This window comes from Archocentrus centrarchus, chromosome 13 (genome assembly GCF_007364275.1).
Source record: "Archocentrus centrarchus isolate MPI-CPG fArcCen1 chromosome 13, fArcCen1, whole genome shotgun sequence".
NCBI classification, from domain to species: Eukaryota; Metazoa; Chordata; class Actinopteri; order Cichliformes; family Cichlidae; genus Archocentrus; species Archocentrus centrarchus.
Genome location: NC_044358.1, coordinates 19,091,702 through 19,109,976, shown reverse-complemented (window position 1 = coordinate 19,109,976; position 18,275 = coordinate 19,091,702).

The following is an 18,275-nucleotide window of genomic DNA, read 5'->3' as shown; positions in this document are numbered from 1 at the left end:
GGTGTCCATCTTGGTTCATGGTTATAATAATCCAAATGTGACCTGCTGCTCAGAGTAAATTGTTTATGTTCAAAGTGTTCAAAATGTCTGTGAGGATATTGATCAGGGACAGATGTGTGAGTCTTGCATCATGGTGGGCTATAGCCATGTTTTTAATCGCAAATTGAAGAATGACCACTTGGATGAAGCCAGCTGTAACACCATGATGCTTTAAAAAACTTAAAATTATTCTCTAGTTTTACTTATTTATCACACCTTTCTAAATCAAGCGTTTAAAGTCTTTTAACACCTTTATCTACTTTTTTGCATTTAGCAGAGGGTGCTACGTTTCCCCGTGCAGTCCTCCAAAATCCCAACTGCATGTTGCTCGACATGGATGATTTAAATCATTATCTCCTCCATTCACTACAGTCTTGTTTTTTTTTTTATTCTCCTTTTCCTCTTGATTCCCAGAAGGGTAACTCCTCTTCATTTTTCGTTGAGTGGCTTTCATTGTTGACATTGAGTTTGTTTAAACAGACTCATGCATGACACTTCTAAAGGGTGTGAGTGGAGTATCTTAGGGAGACTCCATGAGGAAGTTATTCTTTGTGCATTGCCATTAAAGTTCTTAAGGCAATTATAATTTGAGTGGATGGTTGTGGTGGTAAAATCTATCCAAGTGGGAAAAGTGGTGGTAAAGAAAAAATGTATGTGGCCTCCAATATCACTGGATATGTATGGTGGCCAGATGGGTGGTCAGATTCGAGTCTGCGCTGGCCGTGGCTAAGCGCTTGGCTGTGTCCGTGATTCTTGAAACCAAAGACAGACTGTGGTGGTCATATTCTCACAGTCACTGTTGCTGCAACTTGTGGCTTTTCGATGCACAGACGTGTCAGTACCGCGGCCAAGCTTCTTTACAGTTTCCCTACATTTCCAAAATGTAAGAGCAGCACAGATGGAGCCGTTGCTTCTATCTCAGTGCTGAAACGCACCGGGGCATTCATTGCACAATGCGACATGTTTCCCTGTGATACCATACAGTGTCACACAAATCACAAGCCAGGATTTTATTAGAGCCATCTAGCACACTGTGGCATTCAGTAAATATTCACAGTTGCTGTTGTTTGGTGGTGTTATCCCGAGCTTTTCTATTGGACGTAGATTTTCTGATGTGTGTTTCTGTGGGAAAATAAATCAGTGTGAGCCTTAAATACAGTCACAAACATACAAACTAACAAGAAGTAGTGCCAGGCACAACAAACCCCGCTACCAGCAGACATTTTAGCTGATTTGACTGTTGTCTGTCTCACAAACATGCCACTCTCCAAACATTGAATCACAGAGATAACACATAGGTCCAATTATCTAGGACCTATGTGTGTTCTATCAACACAATTTAAAAACTGGTACTTTGATGGAGACTCACAGAGGCTGCATCCTGCTGCTATGTTAAATCGATAATGTCATTTGGACATTATCCATCCTTCGACTCCAGGGCCAATGAAAGTGATTTTTTTTTTTTTTTTTTTTTTAACTTTGACCCAATTATGGCAAACGTTTAATCAGGTCATCTGTGGGGTCATTGGCCATCTTTTGTGCAAATTAAGTATGAATCGGACTGCTAGTTTTGCTGTAATTTTGCACCAAAAGTGATGTTACAACCACACTTTGATGTCATATTAGCTTGTCGTGCACCTCTCTGCTTTTGCAAACCAGTGACTATGGTGCAGCTGGCGTGGACACAAGTGTGCGAGCCATTTCCATCATATAGCAATACAGGAGCGCAGAGATACCCTGAATATAAAGAGTTTGAAAAGATGTGACTTCCAGGAGAAAACTACCAAACTTCCTGTTTCAACATCTTCTATTCTTATACCAGCACTGATGAGGAGGTGGCCACACCAGTAGAGAAGACTGCACCAAAACTGGCATGCCCTCAAGTGCCAGTATAAAAGTTGACAAGGCTGTGGTGATGTCACAGTTGGCATGCAACACATCCAGCGCAGTGAACATGAAGTAGCTTTATTGTATTGCAGTGCAACAGCCTTCTTATACTATGTTATTTCAGCTGCAGCTCTGTATGGTAATCCCCTTTGAGTTTCAGTAGCAGTAACAGCCTCTTCACATCATATTTGTCTCCATGCAAAACTGCAAAAACAACTAGCACAAAGCTACGAGAACTTTCCCAGTCTTTGCTGTAGTTTACATCATATTCCATTTCTTCACATCCGCTGGATAGACTTTAGAAAAGTGCCTGTCCTGCAGTGAACTAGAGCTAATCGAAATGCATGACTGTGTTCATGATGCTGGCAGTAATGTGAGACTCATTGTCACCCCAGGCATGAATGCTGGACTGCTGTTCACTTAGAAACTGTGGAAGTAAAACAGGTCTTCAGACTGATTACTTAAACCAGGCTTCTGCACCATTTTCAAAACCAACTTCCTGTCCAGAATTTAACTCTGGTGAATTATCTCATGGATCTACATCAACTAAAGCACAAACTCATCTGCTTTTCTTTTTTTCTTGAAATTAAAAGACATTTCCCAAGTTACAGATAGATAAGATAAGATAAGATAAGATAAATAGATAAATAGATCTCTTTATTTTCATTGTTACAAGAACAACAAAAGTAAAAGGTTTAGGACTCACAGCTGTAATATTTTTTGCTGTTAAAAGCAGTTAATGTACTTGAGTAAGTCACATGTCATTACTGCAAGAGTGAGAAGAGCATTTATGGGCCCAGGGTAACATTTAATTAATTGTTTTTATATTAAGCCTACTGACCCTAGTTCAATTATGTTCTGACCTCCATTTAGTTTAAAATCTATCACAGCTAATTTAGACTGCCAATGAGAAAAAGAAAAAATAGAATAATTTATTAGTGAAATATCAGTGTGGTTGAAGTGAGAATCAGCACTCAGAGGCAGGTGTGTCTCGAGTGCTACTCCATCCCTGGCATCAATCACTCCTCATACAGAAGCTGTGGGAGGATCCAGCACCTCCCAAGCACAAAGCTGAAAACTGTGATATGCAGCTACAGAACAAGCAAACCTGTTGTCTTTTAATGGAATCACTGAAACCAGAATGAAACTCAGTAAAAATTCAGACACTTTTGTTTGCTTTAGAATTTGTGCTGCTGTTTCTTTAAATGGCTGCAACCAGGATTTGATGAAGACTACAGACACAATCCCACCCACATTAACATGGTTAAAGACCACCAACCAAACTCTATATCTCTAATCATTCATTTAACTTTTAACTATACTTCCTCTCAATGTGGCATCCATCCATCCATCCATCCATCCATCCATCTGCTTATCTGAAGTCAGTTTGTGGTGGTTTGTATTTTGTATGGAAGCCTTCTCTGTGTTCACATCAGTAGTTTTTGTGGATGAAATCCTTTCCAATTTCTTTCTTTTTCTTTTTTAAAGTTGAAACCAGGATGTGAACTGTTCTTTACACAAACTCCCCTGAAAACAAATTAGCCTGTTATTGACCCATTTAAGAGGATGATTCATCACCAATTCACTTTACTAATGATACCAGCATGCATGCTGTTTTCGTGAAGTGGCTGTATGAATAGCAGCACTTAAGAATCCAGAGGTGGACTTGCTAAAGTCATGTTTACCATTATGGCCATTGACGTCTCAAGTGAGTGGTGGGTCTGACTGAAAATTCACATGGTAGCTACTTGCCACTCACAGCCAATCACAGTGTAGACACAGCCTGGATGTTTTATTATTTTATCATGGAGTTTATTGAATGCAGCATCACACTGCATTCAATATGACCTGAAACTAGCAACTCAAGCCTTAATCTCATCAGGAAAGTGTTTACTTAGGTCATACCTCAAGGCAGTAGAAGTCCATTTTCTCATAGAGTACAATATCATCTAGAAGATTTACCCCATGCTGGTCTCTAGAAAGATTGCAGGCTTAAGGCGTTTCTTTCATTTTTCCCATTGTTTTTTCTGAGTATGGACAGTTCAACACCGTTTTGTAATTGTTATTTTGGTTAATTTACATTTAGACTTTGCTGTAAGTGGTTTGTGGCCACCATCAACAAGGCTTATTTAGCAATTAATGAATTTTGGCCGGTGTTTATGTTTAACATGGTTAACCTGTTAAAACAGTGTTCCTACAGCTAAACACTGAGTGGGGCACATTAACATTTTTAGGTCAGCTAAACTAAGATATAATAAGTTCATGCAACTTGACCTTTTTATTACTTAATCTCATCGCAGGGCATCAGATACTGCTTTGATGTCAGATGTTGCTGTCCTCTCATGCCGAAGGTGTTCTTCGGCTACTGTGTCTTGATGCAGCCGCTGCAGCAGTAAACTTTAAGTTAGTGGTCCTGTTTTTAAAGAGCTAACTCACAAATTCACTTGGTCAGGTTTAGGAAAACATTGATGTTGGGGTTAAAATATGCCTTTTCACAACAATAGACCTGTACACTGAAAAATTATGCTTAGCCACTGTGTACAAGATTAAGGGGTCATTTACAAGTGTTCATATGTGACAGGCTGGGACTGAGATTCCAGTGTCACTGTTACCAAAACCCAGTGCATCATCATGACATGGGCATCTTCGATTTACAATCATGTTAAGTAAGTAAGTAAGTAAGAAAGAAAGAAAGAAAGAAGTTTTGCAATCCTGTGAAAAACTAAGTACAGCCTTACTGCTTCTGTAGGATTTAAGAGGCTGAGTTAAACTTGACTAACTGATCATCAGCAAGCGCAAGCAACTCTATAGAAGCAGAGGTTTCGGCAGTTTCCTGGTCTGGAGTACTTAGATGTGGGTTAACACAATGCCACAATCTTCCCAGGAGTGGATGCCCCAGAAAATTCACCCAAAAGTGAAACATTCAGAGAAATTGCAAAAAATCCAGACAGCTACATCTCAGACTGTACAGGTCTCAGTTAGCCCCCTGTTTGGCTGCAGCTGCACTGGCTCTGCACTATAAACCTGGATAAGTTGAATCTACTTAAAAAAACTAAGGTAACTCGTTGCCTTAAAATTTTTAAGTAATGAAACAGTTCATTTAACTCAGCCTGTTAAGTAAGCACTACTCCATTTCCAGTTGAACTAAGGTGCCGTTTACACGAGACCGTTTTCATTTTGAAACGGTGTCGTTTTGATGCGTTTCGGCCTTGCGTTTACACGACAACGGTGTCGTTTTGATGCGTTTCGCCCTTCTGTTTACACGACAACAGAGTGAAAACGATGTGTTTCAGGTGCCGTTTACACGAAGCCGTTTTCACTGGAAACGGTGTCGTTTTGATGCGTTTCAGCCTTTCGTTTACACGATGGCGTTTCAGAAACGATCCGCGTTTACACGAGGACATGTGAAACGACGAAAACGATGTAGTTCCCATGCCAGGCCACAAGTTGGCGTTGGTTTTCTCTTTGCAAAGTTTGTTTACGCAAGACGCGCATGCGTGGAGTGACACAGTAGGTAGTGCGGCAAATTGTTCATTACTTACAAAACGGCCAATGTGAGAGGTTTTGTGTGGACCGATGATGAGGTTGGATCGCTGCTGCACACAACGCTGAATTACAAAACGGTAAAAACACAGGAAAAGCATAAGAAGCACTCGTGAATCCGCGAGTACTGTTTATCAGTTTGCGCGTGCGCGAAAAACTGGCCGTCGCAACCATAGTGCGCATGTGCGAGTCGAGCGTTTTCAAATCACCCCGGTTTCAAGTGTTTACACGAAAACGCAAGCCGGTGCGTTTCTGAAACGCTCCACTCTGGACCCGTCTGCTGGGGTAGGTGTGCGGTTGTCTTTGGACTGAGTGGCCGGGGGTCTTCCTGGCTCTTGGTGGGCTGCTGGTGGCCTGGGGTTCCGGGGGCTTTCCGTACCTGCCTCTGGCTTCTGATGGGTGGAGCTGCAGCGTTTTGCCCTCATTGGTAAGTACGTTCCATGACACAGACACAAACATGACACAGACACAAACGCCCACTCAATCACAACTCAACAAAATTGTTGGTGTGCGTAACATGCTTTGTTAGTTTTGTTTTTCACACACAAATTTATTTTTGCAAGTATTGATAGTATTTTTTTTATATGTTAAAGTGATGAAGTATCTGATTAATAGACTTGTGCTCTTTCCCCTTTTTTTTTTTGCTCCCTTTCTCTCTCCCTTTTTCTTCTCTTTATTTTCCTCTTCTTCAGCCTGTCAGCTCTGGCTGTTACATAGTATGTGGAAAAATAACTCAGATAAATAAAATAAAGGGTTAAAACATCAACAAGAAGAGCCTATTGAGAACCTATAGAGCTCATCTTGAAATAGCAAATATGTTTGGCACAACAACGCATTCAGATCACAGTTCTGCTTGCAAGATCTACCAGACATGACAGGCTTAAAAAAAAAAAAAAAAAAAAAAAAAAAAAAAAAAAAAATTTGGTAAATAAACATGATAAAACTCAGCCCTGCTGAATGCTGGCACATTAACATTTACAAATAACATTTGTCCACGGAACAATAAAAAAAACTATACGAGACAGCGTCGTGAACAAAAACACCAAATGTCAGCTATTCCAAACAGTGAGAGGCCTGGGCCAAGCCGGAATTGAACCCAGACCTTCTAGATGGCATTATACCTGTGAGGTAGCACTGCTAACCAGCATGCCACCATGCAGCTGCGTATTTATCCAGTCTGTTAAAACTGGTATAAACTAGATTTTTAGCAGGTGCAAAACTTGATGATATTAAGTTGTTTGAACTCAAACACATGATTACAATAAGATAGACCATCAAAAAGTACAGTCTACTCAGCATTAACAAGTAATGTTCACATTCTAGGCAATTTTAAGTAATATGAAATCAATATTTTTAAGTGGAATCAAAATCTGGGTTTACAGTGTGGATTGTTATGGACATTTAGTGGATAATAATCCTTAGATTAGACTCCATAGTTTGGCAGCAAATTTGCAGCATTGTAAAGCCAAACTAACATTACTTATTTTTATTTTTATTTTTATTCTTCTTATTTATATATGTGTGTGTATATATGGTTGCAGGTACAAAATACATTTCACTGTGCATTGTACTGTGTATAACTGTGCATGTGACGAATAAACACTATCTTATTATCTAATCTTATAACATATTTTATACAGCGTCAAATCACAACAAACAGTCACCTCAAGGTGCTTTTAAAGACCCTACAATAATTACAGAGAAAACTCAACAGTCAAAACGACCCCCTATGAGCCAGCACTTGGCAACAGTGGGAAGGAACTTACATCCTTCTTACATCCTGCTTGCTAACATTTGCTTTTTAGAGAACAAACTGGACTACCTGAAGCTACACTTAATAACCAAATGGGAGATGAGCGGCTGCTGCACCATAAACCCAAAGGAGACATGGCTAAATCCATCCACTCCAGATGCATCAAGGAGCTAACAATATTCTGGTTAGACAGGAGCTATGCTCTTACTAGTAAATCCCAGGGTGGCAGTGTGTGCATTTACACTAATAAGAACTGGTGCAAAAAATACTGAACTGTCTCAGGTCACTGCTCTTCAGTGAGTTTTAGACTGTAAAATGTAGGCCTTTCTATCTGACCAGGGAATTTACTGTTATTGTCATTACAGCTGTGCATATTCCCCCCAGTGCAAATATCAGTGCAGCCCTGAATGCTCTCTGCTGCCATCAGTGACTTGCAAAATGCTTATCCAGATGGTGTTTTCATTGTAAGAGGAGACTTTAATCAGTCCAGCATGAAAAAAGTTCTCCCTCATTTCCATTAGTATGTAGACTTTGCAACCAGGAAAAAGAACACACTAGACCTAGCCTATTCAAACACAAAGGAAGCATTTAAGGCAGCACCCTGTCCTCACCTTGGGTCTTTCTGTGATGCTAATTCCTACATACAAGCTCTTGCTATTCAGAGGAAAAACCCACCGTGAAGCAAGAAAGGGTCTGCCCTGCAGGAGCCATGAAAGCATTGTAAGGCTGCTTTGAATGTACTGACTGGGACATGTTGCAGGCAACTGCAGCTGACGATCAACATACAAATGTGAATGAGCGTGTCGAGTCCGTGTCTGCACACATTCAGAAGTGCATGGAAGATGTCTCTGTCGCCAAGAACATCATCATACGGGACAACACAAAACTGTGGGTGGCTAAAAAGGTACATGCAACGCTCAAAGCGCAAAATGACCCTTTGAAATGCAGTGGCATGATGGGACTCAGAACAGCAAACGCCCACCTGAATCATGCCATATGCGTAGTAAAGTGCAACCATGGCACGAGAATACAGAACTTCATCCGTGACCCTGTGAATACCAGAAAAAAAGGGCAGCGTGTCCAATCTGTTACGGACTATAGACCTACTCCTTCACCCTGTGGGGACAATATAAGCTTTCTAATCAAGCTCAACAAACATTTGAGGTTCAAGGCACTCAGCAACGCACCTGTAAAGAAAAGTGTTCCACATCCTGAGGAGCAGACACTTAGTCTTGGAACAGCTGATAGGAGGGAACATAAGGAATGCAGTGGACCCTGATAACATACCAGAAGGTGCTCAAGGAATGTGCCGACCAATTATCTCCGGTTCTCAGAGACATCTTCAGCATGTCATTGAACCAGACTGTCGTACGATCTTATTTTAAGGCTGCTGTTATCATTCCAGTGCCCAAAAAAACCACAGTCACTCATCTTAATGATTTCCATCCTGTAGCACTCACCCGTATTATGATGAAGTGCTTCGAGAGGCTGGTAAAGGGGCCACATTGTTTCCAGACTCCCTCCTGCTTTCGACCCATTTCAGTTTGCTTGCTGCCCATATCACTCCACAGAAGATGCCTGTGTTACATCTAAGCCTGGCACATCTGGAAGAGACCACACACATGCTGTTCATGGATTTCAGTTCAGCATTTAATACCATTATTCCACAGCACTTGGTAGATAATGGTTCCCCTGAGTCTCAGCATGTGTAACCTGCTGCTAGACTTCCTCTCCAACAGGTGAAGTCCATCTCCCTGAGCACCAGCTTCCCTCAGGGCTCTGCCCTAAGCCCACTGCTGTTCACTCTGACCCATGACTGCTGTGCCAGGTCCACCACCAATCACATTGTAAAGTATGTTTACGACACAACAGCAGCGGATCTCATCCGAGACCGGGCCTACAGAGAGGAGGCGAACAACCGGTGGACTGATGCAACACTAACAACTTGGCACTGAATGTCGAAAAAATAAAGGAGATCATTGTTGACTTCAGGAGGAGCCATCCAGAATTCCTCCACAATGATGTGAGAAACTGATAAAGTCACACAGACAACGATTACTTCAAGTTATTGCTGCTAAAGCTGGTATCACAAACTGCTGAATCACAGAATGTACTTATTTTTCACGGGACTGCATATATTCCTGAAAAGTTTATTTTTCACACGACTCTAGCATCATTATTTGACACCCTGTAAATTAATTAAAGAATTGAGCAATCAAACTAAACAAGTGAAGAAGTTTACTGCTAAGTTTACTATTTAATTATGCTAATGCACTGAGTTTGCATACATTTGTAAGCACAGCCAACTTGCATTAATTTTACAATTTGCTTTAATCTGAAGGCCTGATCGAGTGAGCAATCATTTATCATCTCTGCTCTCTCATTTGTTGTTATAAGGATTCATCCAGGGAGTTCTCATTCATCCTGTTGAATTAGTGTGTTAACAGTTTATTCAATGCTGCTTTGTCTGCCAAACACAGATCATCTGATCAATCATTTATCATCTCTGCCTCTGCCTCACACACACACACACAGCATGCCATTGCTTGTTTTAGGATTCAACATGGCGCACACACTCTTTTTTATCATGCTTCCTCTCTCATAACCTGTTTATTTCATCTTTTGATACTCCCTTTGTTGTTTTAAATAAGACTGTGTGCAACTGGCTGCTATATTATATTTGCTAATATGCTCAGAAGGTGTTTTCTTCAGCACTGTTTTGTGCACAGACAGCTGCACCATTCAAGGGGAACGCTCGATACAGTAGCTTCACAAACAACTTGAACTATTTATTTGACCGCCTGCAGAGATGTGTGATCATGTTGCAGGTCTTGAACTTATAAAACCCACGAGCAAGCCGAGCTGGAGATGCAATAAACAATGTAGGACCGCACTCCACAGCGGCTCAGGCAATGCATTTCCACTTTAGTATGCTGGTGACTCTCACACATTACCAATTTAAATGTTGCCTTGGCATGGCGGGCTACAGGCGTATATGGAAAACAGATATACTGACTGTTCTTTAGGTCTGTTATTTCAAATCTCATTATGCCCCTGCCTGGAAGAAACAGCTTTGACCATCTATGGCCACAGCTCAGAGACCTTGGAGATTGTAGCTGCATCTGCACGGCTTTCTGTGCAACTCTTAGTGAATATATCCATGTGCAAAACCGTAATTAGACGTGCCTTCCAAAGCCAATTCTATTTCAAACGGCTCCTGGGGGAGATATTACGCTACCCGTAAACCCACGGCCCCAGCCTCAGTCACTCCTAATTACATTCCAAATTCAATCAAGTGGAAACAAACAGCAGAAGTACCAATAATAATAATAAAAAAAAATGGTTTGAGCCTGGCTGTTTCTGCTTTACGAGGGGGAAAAAGTGATGGACTGATGCTGATTTTTGATCCTGACAAGAAAAATGCAGAGAAGAGATATCAGCTTGAGCTGATTGAAATTCACCTGACGAATGCTTAAGGAAGAAACTGTGACACAAAATGTCTGTGAATGAAATGAGCAAGGGGTAAAGAAGGGATGATAGATGTGTAAAGAATGAGTAACCTTGAATTAGAACAGTGAAAAGTGAGAGAAGAGATGGATGGAGATGGAGTGAGAGAGGGAGGGAGGACGACACAGCTGCAGGCTGCAGAGGCAGGGACCGGGGTTCGGACTGAAATGTCAGATGAGTCAGAGGCATTCTGGGAAGACACTCCTGTTTAATATGGCTACACAGTCTGCCACGGAGGCTGAAAATTTACAATGACACCATCGCCGTAATAACAAGCACCTGCAGCCACGCTGTGAAGAAGCTGTCTGCTCGGAATGAGCGGGAAGTGACATTGATTAACCCTGACCGCCTGTAACACCAGATAACTGATGTGGAGAGGGTGCCACGGCAATTCAACCGTAAAATCCTGTGCACATCCCTCAAACGCGTGGACACTCAATAACCTGTGCTTCTCAGTTATGGCTACTTATTTACACTTTTTGAGAGCCAGCACAGATCTGTCAATCCAAACGCTGAATGATGAGCACAGCTGCTAAAAATCACTGAGGGGGAAAAGCTGCGGAAGACAGCGAGCACCTTTCGGAGTCATGCTGTGAGAGCTGAAGCAGAAACACATGCAAGAGAGACCAGAACATCTTTATCTCAAGATGGGTGTGCGACCTGCAGATTATCAGAGTATCTGTGTCGTCTTGCGAATAATTAGAGGAACGATTATCTCTGAGAGAGTAAAAGCAAAGTGTGAAAATCTGATCCCAGCTGGCTGGTAACACTAGAGATGTTTATTTCTGTCTGTGCTGATGTCTGTGGGCCGGGTGTGTGTGTGTATGTGTGGAGGGGTGGTGGTGGTAAGATGAGGAGAATGGAAAGTGGTTTGTGGTCAGATGCAGGAGTGTGTGTGTGTGTGTGTGTGTGTGTCTAGGTCTAAATAAAGGTGTTGCTGATCCCACAGGCACCCCAATCGCTCCAGCTGTGACGGTGGTAAATAGACATGGGATCTAAGTGTTTGCTGTGGCAACATGTGAGAGCAGCGTGGAGGCTGAGCTCAGCAGGAAGCGTCCCTGTCACTCTGATCTACTCTGACATCAAACCCGCACATACGCACATGTGATGCTGCACAAAAGGAACAAGACATCAGGTATACACACACACACACACACACTCATCCCTATAATATTATCTTACTGAGCACTGAATGGCTCCCTCCACGACAGTGAGTTGCTGAGAAAAATTGCACAGAGACAGATGGGTGGGGGAGAAGCGAGGAGGGGGATACGGCAGACTTCGCTGCTCTGGTTAGTCACGACTCCTCTGCCCAACAGATGAGCATGAGCAACAGGGCGTATGTGTGCGCGCGCGTGTGTCTCTACAGAGTTGCCCCCTGCCCCTCCTCCCCACCACACCTTCATTGCTCAGACTCCAGCATGCCACAGACCTGGTTGCCAAGGTAACCTCTTGTGTTGATGTGTTCACCTCTGTGTTAATCACTAGCTAGCAATAATGGCCAAAGCAGGGATGTGTGTGTGTGTGTGTGTGTGTGTGTCCTTGTAAGGTCCAGAGTAAGGCTTAGGTTAGAGCCATAATAAGAGCTGCAATTCATTTAGCTGTGATGATTAAAGAAAGTGGCTACCGTCCTCACAAAGGTACTACAAATATGTGTCTCCGTGTGTGTGTGTGTTCGTGCGCGCGAGCCTTCCAACAACACACAGATGTGAGAGACATCTTTTTCCTTTTCCCGTGAATAGCAGCAAAGTTAAAAATCAATAAGACAGCAGCAAAGGAGAGGCTCTAAAACCAATTGCTCGATTTTCTCTGCAGAGTTTGTGTTTTCTGTTTCCATTTCCAAGAAAAAAAAAAAAACCCAAACTAAAAAAAAAAAAAAAGAGAGGGAAAAAAACAAAGTTAGCTCACTTTTGCTGCATTGAAAAAATAAATATATTCAAATGTCTCTGCTGCACCCATGCAGATCATTAAACTGATAGCATTATGGACAGTTGATCAACACAAGCACAATTTGTCGGCTGGGATTGGCTCCAGCCCCCTGAAGAGATAAGTGGTTGAGACAACAGGTGGATAATTTCCTGTGTGTGTCTTATATATAAAACATCCAGCTCAACCTGATGCAGATTATAATTATTATCATTTGATCCTGATTATTTGCAGCAGCTGAAGCAAAACTCTGAACTGAAGTGCAGCGTTCAGATCCCTGCTCTTGACCTTCAATCATTTTCTGTGACTTTAAGTTTTTACTTGGCCTCAGGTTGAAAAATAGTTTTTTTTTAAAATCCATTTTGCTTATCCTGTGATCGAGAATATTAGGTTTATTATTTTATTACTTTGATTCACTGATGTTTGCAGGCCTTCGTTCATGCACAGCTCTCCTAAGGTCTGCAGAACCACGGTGCTTGATGGTCAGTATGCTGTGTTTTCCAAACGTGGTGCTGTGCATCATGGCCAAACATCTCCACTTTGGTCTCATCTGCCCAAAGGACAAAGACATCTTGTGGTTTGTTAAGAGGCAACTTTGCAAACCTAAACCGTGTTGCCATGTTCTTTTTAGAGAGAAGAGGCTTCACACACACCTGAATGAGCCACAGCAGGAAACTGCCAAAACTTCTGCTCTTACAGAAGTGCTCACACTTGTTGATGATCAATTAATCAAGTGCATTTAATTATCAACACCTGGCTGCAACTTACTCCTTTAGTTCCCATGGAAACAGTAAGGGTGTACTTAGTTTTTCAACAGACTGTGAACACATTCTTTTTCACATGACCGTGTATCTGCACTGTGGTTACAGTTTTAGAAATAGTCCCTTTCCTGGCATATTTAGAAGGTTTTTTTTCCACCTTGGTAATAATTCCTTCATATCTTCACCTTATTTAGTATGTACAGTCTATGCTCTTGCAAACAAGCCTCTGCCGCCTCCCTCAGCTTCTTGCCTGCAGTCTGACCTCACTCTCCCTCTGCATCTGGGAGCCCATTCACTCACAACTTCTTTGCAACATCAAGAGAGATACAGCATCATTCTACACTTTCTGAGTGTGTGTGTTTTTAAGCTGATCTGGAAAAACACAGAGCTTATTTTGTAAAACAGCAGATCAAGGATACAGGTTTGGGTGCTGTTCTGACAGGTCAGGAAAGAGGAAAAGTTGCAAAATGCACCAAAAATCACACAATCTGGGAGCTCCCCAAACTGGAGAACAGCTTGGTAATAGCTGTTAAAACTAAACAAAACTTATTGGAAACCCGTACATGCACTGTTCACAGTGATGCAACAAGTTGTTGTCAACCAGCATAAAATTACTTTCACTTCACTTGTCTTTTCTCTCCGCTGCTTAACATGCACAAGGTGAAACAGAGAGCAGAGGAGAGCAGCAAAACAGCACAAGCGTCTCAAACTGAGCTGAAAGCCCACAGAGACAACACCAGCATTGACTTTATTATCAAACAGCAAAGAATCATGTGCTGCTAACGTCAGATAAACCGTGCTTGGGATCACCTACAAGTTAGCACAGGATTAGTTCCTGAGAGTTTTATGTATGAGACCCTGGACATCTGAATCTGTGCACCCCGTGACTGTCATTGGTCATCTATCAGTCTAACTGTCCACTTTATCTATCTATACACGTTACATAAAAAAAGATGTTTAGGACATGACTGTCTGAGTCTCTTTGAATGTGATATTTATTACCAATACATAAGCTAAAGAAAGTCAGCTTTGCTTTACCTCTGTGAGGAGTCTGAAATGAGCAGAGAGCAGGAGGCACAGTCTGCCCGAGAAGACAGTGTGTGGGTGGGTTGAGAAATGCTGCATCTCTGCACACATGCAGAGCGTTGACACTGACATCTGCTCCATCTGCTGCTCCTCCACTTCAGCACAGACGTTACAGTGATGGGGAGACACGTGCTGGGCGAAACAGGTGACGAGCCTGCTCAGCTTCACTGGCAGTGAATAAATACCTGCTCAATTTGTCGTAAAAAGGGCCAATTAACTTGATCCTCTTATTTCAGTGCACTCTGCAGACTTGTTGCAGACTTTTCCTGAAAAATGTCTCCTGTTATCTGCTTGTGCTGTCTTCTTTCACCTTTTAATCTTTGTGAGCCACAAGAAATCCAAAGCCACTGACAGACTGAAGCACAGACATCACTGAGGAAGAACTAAAGCTGCTGAGACAAACGTAACCCTCTGCCACCTCAACTTGACACAAATCAGGTCTCGATGGTACGAAAAGCTGAACTAAACCAGAAGAAAGAGCTTGTCCAAAACAACAGCAGGCAGCACCCTCAAATGTAAAATTACTGGGCAACATTGACTGTGATTGGGTAGAGCTTGATAAAAAGGAATAATTTAGAGTTTAAAAGCCAAAAATAAGATGTGACTATCAGTATTCAAGCATTTTAAGTGTGAATGGAATTTTAAATTTAATTATAATGTCACATATGAGACCAGCTCGGGTACTTAGCTGTTCTGTGTAGTTTATGGAGGAACTGATCATTATCAGACGCACTACAAGTCCTCTGTAGCACTGTCAGGACACTCAGTTCAGGAACATGAGCAGTAAAGTACCACCTGGCCGTGTAGCATACAGTGATGCCCGTTTTGGCTGAGGATAGCACTCCCAGCATTACTGCTGCACCACAATGGGATGAACACTGCCTTTTATTGCAGGGTTCATACACCTTTTCTAGGGTCAAATTCAAGCACTTTCAAGGTCCATTTTCAAGATTTCCCAGCACATTAACACTGGGATACATATTTATACAAATACATACATACTCAAAATTATTTCACATTTTTTTAACCACATTAAAAAGATGCTATTATGCAATAAGTCACTGGACAGAAAACAATAACTACTGATAGTTAATTCTGGAAACTTTATTCTCCAGATTTTGAGCAAATCTGGTTTAAACAGCTCTTATGCTGCTGTCACGGTGTAACTCGGTCTAACGCAGTAACCTGACCTATCCATCAAAGTACCAACCTCATTAGGCTCCATAGGCTCTGCCCAAACGGTCAAAGGTCAGTTAATTCACGAGTTGAATCTACTCGTGAGGAAGAATATCTGCACTCCCATGATGACATTATTTGCACGGGTTATGTTTTTTCTCCTCATTTTCTTTTTCCATCTCATAAGCAAACTATTCAATCAGATAGGCATTTTTTTTTTTTAATTTAAGAAAAACCAGTTACAATTTCAAGCACTTTTCAAACCTTGAAAACACAACATTAAAATCCAAGCATTTTCAAGGATTTCCAGCATCTGTACAAACCCTGTTACTGTCTTTAAATGAAAAATACACTCACTGGCCACTTTGTTAGGTACACCTATTCAGCAGCATGTTAATGCAAATATCTAATCAGCCAATTACATAGCCGCAACTCAATGCATTTAGGAATATAGGCATGGTCAAGACAACCTGCTGAAGTTCAAACAGAGCAACAGACTGGGGAAGAAAGGTGATTTAAGTGACTTTGGTGCCAGTCAGGCTGATCTGAGTGTTCTGCTGGGATTTTCCCACATAGCCATCTCTAGGTTTTACAGAGAATGGCCTGAAAAAGTAAAAATATCTAGTGAGTGGCGGCTCTCTGATTGAAATTGCCTTGTTGATGCCAGAGGTCAGAGAAGAATGGCTTTGAGCTGATAGGAAGGCAACAGTAACTCAAATGCCACTTGTTAAAACCAAGAAGAGCAACTCTGAATGCACAACACATTGAATCTTCAATCAGCCTAGAATGTTGATGGCTCCCTTGATGTCCTGATTTTCTTGCCTTTCTTTAAAAGTCATAAAATTCAGCTCACATGTATTTATGTGCTTAAATCGCAGGCAGAATGAGCACCGGTTTCCACTCTGTGGAGATGTGAGTTGAAGCTTCAGACAGAAAAGATCAAAGTCTAGTTTGTTGAAGCTGGCTGGAACACAGGCTCCAGTAAAGACACAAAATTGACACGAGAAAAACTGTATTCAGCAAAAGAAGCAATTTCACTCTGCTGCTTCTTGTTTTGAAACCTTGATTTCATAAGACTCGTGGAGGCGTAACAAGTTTTTTCCTCCTTCACATCCTCTTAAATTCAGGCCTCTGCATTTCAGTACAGACGCCGCTCCACAGTCATCTCGCCCTTATCATCAAAGGTCGAATCTGCCGTTATAATCAGGATGTTAGCCGAGGTTGATGCGACGGCTGCTCTCTGCTCCGATAAGCCTGTCGGAGGCCGGCGGTCTCCTGCCTGCATTACATTCGTCACAGTTTTCCCAAGACACGTGAGTGGAGCCGGCACATCCACAAGTGGAGACAGAAAGACTGAAATATCTGTTTCTGTTCGTCTGCGTCAGTGAAGAGCATCATTCAGCCTTACTCCGTAGTATTCTGGCTCAATTTGAAGACTCAGCAACAAAATGTGAATGCCTCTCAATAATATACTCATCGCTCCTCTGCCAAGGTAAGAGCAGAGGTATATTTTCAGTGCTTTTTGTCAGCAAGAAAGCAAAATCGAGAGCCGAAGTTCATATAAATTGGTAGAGATGGAGGGCCAGCCAGTGGAACAGCCCATTAAATTTGGGCACAGGCCTACACGAGTCTGTTTAAAGTTGTGAGAAACAGCATTAGTCTTTGGTGGAAAATCAATTCTTTGTGGTTGTTGAAAAATCTGATTTTTTATTTAATATGGGGAACTGTAAATGGTTCCTGTTGTGTTACGAATTCATCAGAATCAATTTAAATTCACTAAGCTGTTTACAAATGAAATCACACTGACATACACCGACTCTACACGTCTGTGGTTTCCGTTCTTCAGGTTTGCCTCAAACATTTCACACAACTTTACTTCAGCAGCTTCAAGTTAGTTCAAAGAAGATAATCACTTCCATCAGCAGTAATTTAGATTTGATTGTATGACCTCCACGCCCTTAAAGGTGTAACCTTTTATATGTAAAACTGGAGGCAGGGAGAGTAGTAGCAAAACTCCTCTGGACAGAAACAGAGTAGCCATCAATGACAACATGGCATTGTTGGCACTGACACAGCAGGGAAAAAAAAAAAAAAAAAAAAGAGGAGCTGCATTGGAACTGGGTTGCAAAGCAGCTTGCAGAGGAAGATGCAACTGTTGGCAGGCTGCGCACCCATTACTTTGATAATTCTGCACCTTATACTTCATTCTGCTCAATAAAGCATTTCACACTTTGTTAAATAATGGCAAATTTGTGTTTTGCTTTAAAATAAACTGACAGTCTCTATGTGAGAACAATCCCTAAATAGCTAGAAGAAATTAAAGAGCAGGATGGAGACTTGACTGATATACAGAAGGACCAGCTGAGTCATCAAACGACGTGGCCAAATTTGATTTTATTGCCTGCCTTCATTAAAATTATGTCCAATTTAACAGATACATTTTCAGCTGTTTGCTTTATTATCATTTTAACCTGATATACTTCTATGTTAATGTGTCATTGCTGTAGCATTATGGGCAGTGCCATTTTCCCACCTCGATGCATAGTGGATTTCTGGTGGCTTTTTAAAGAAGTACTAACGTCATACTGAAAATTATA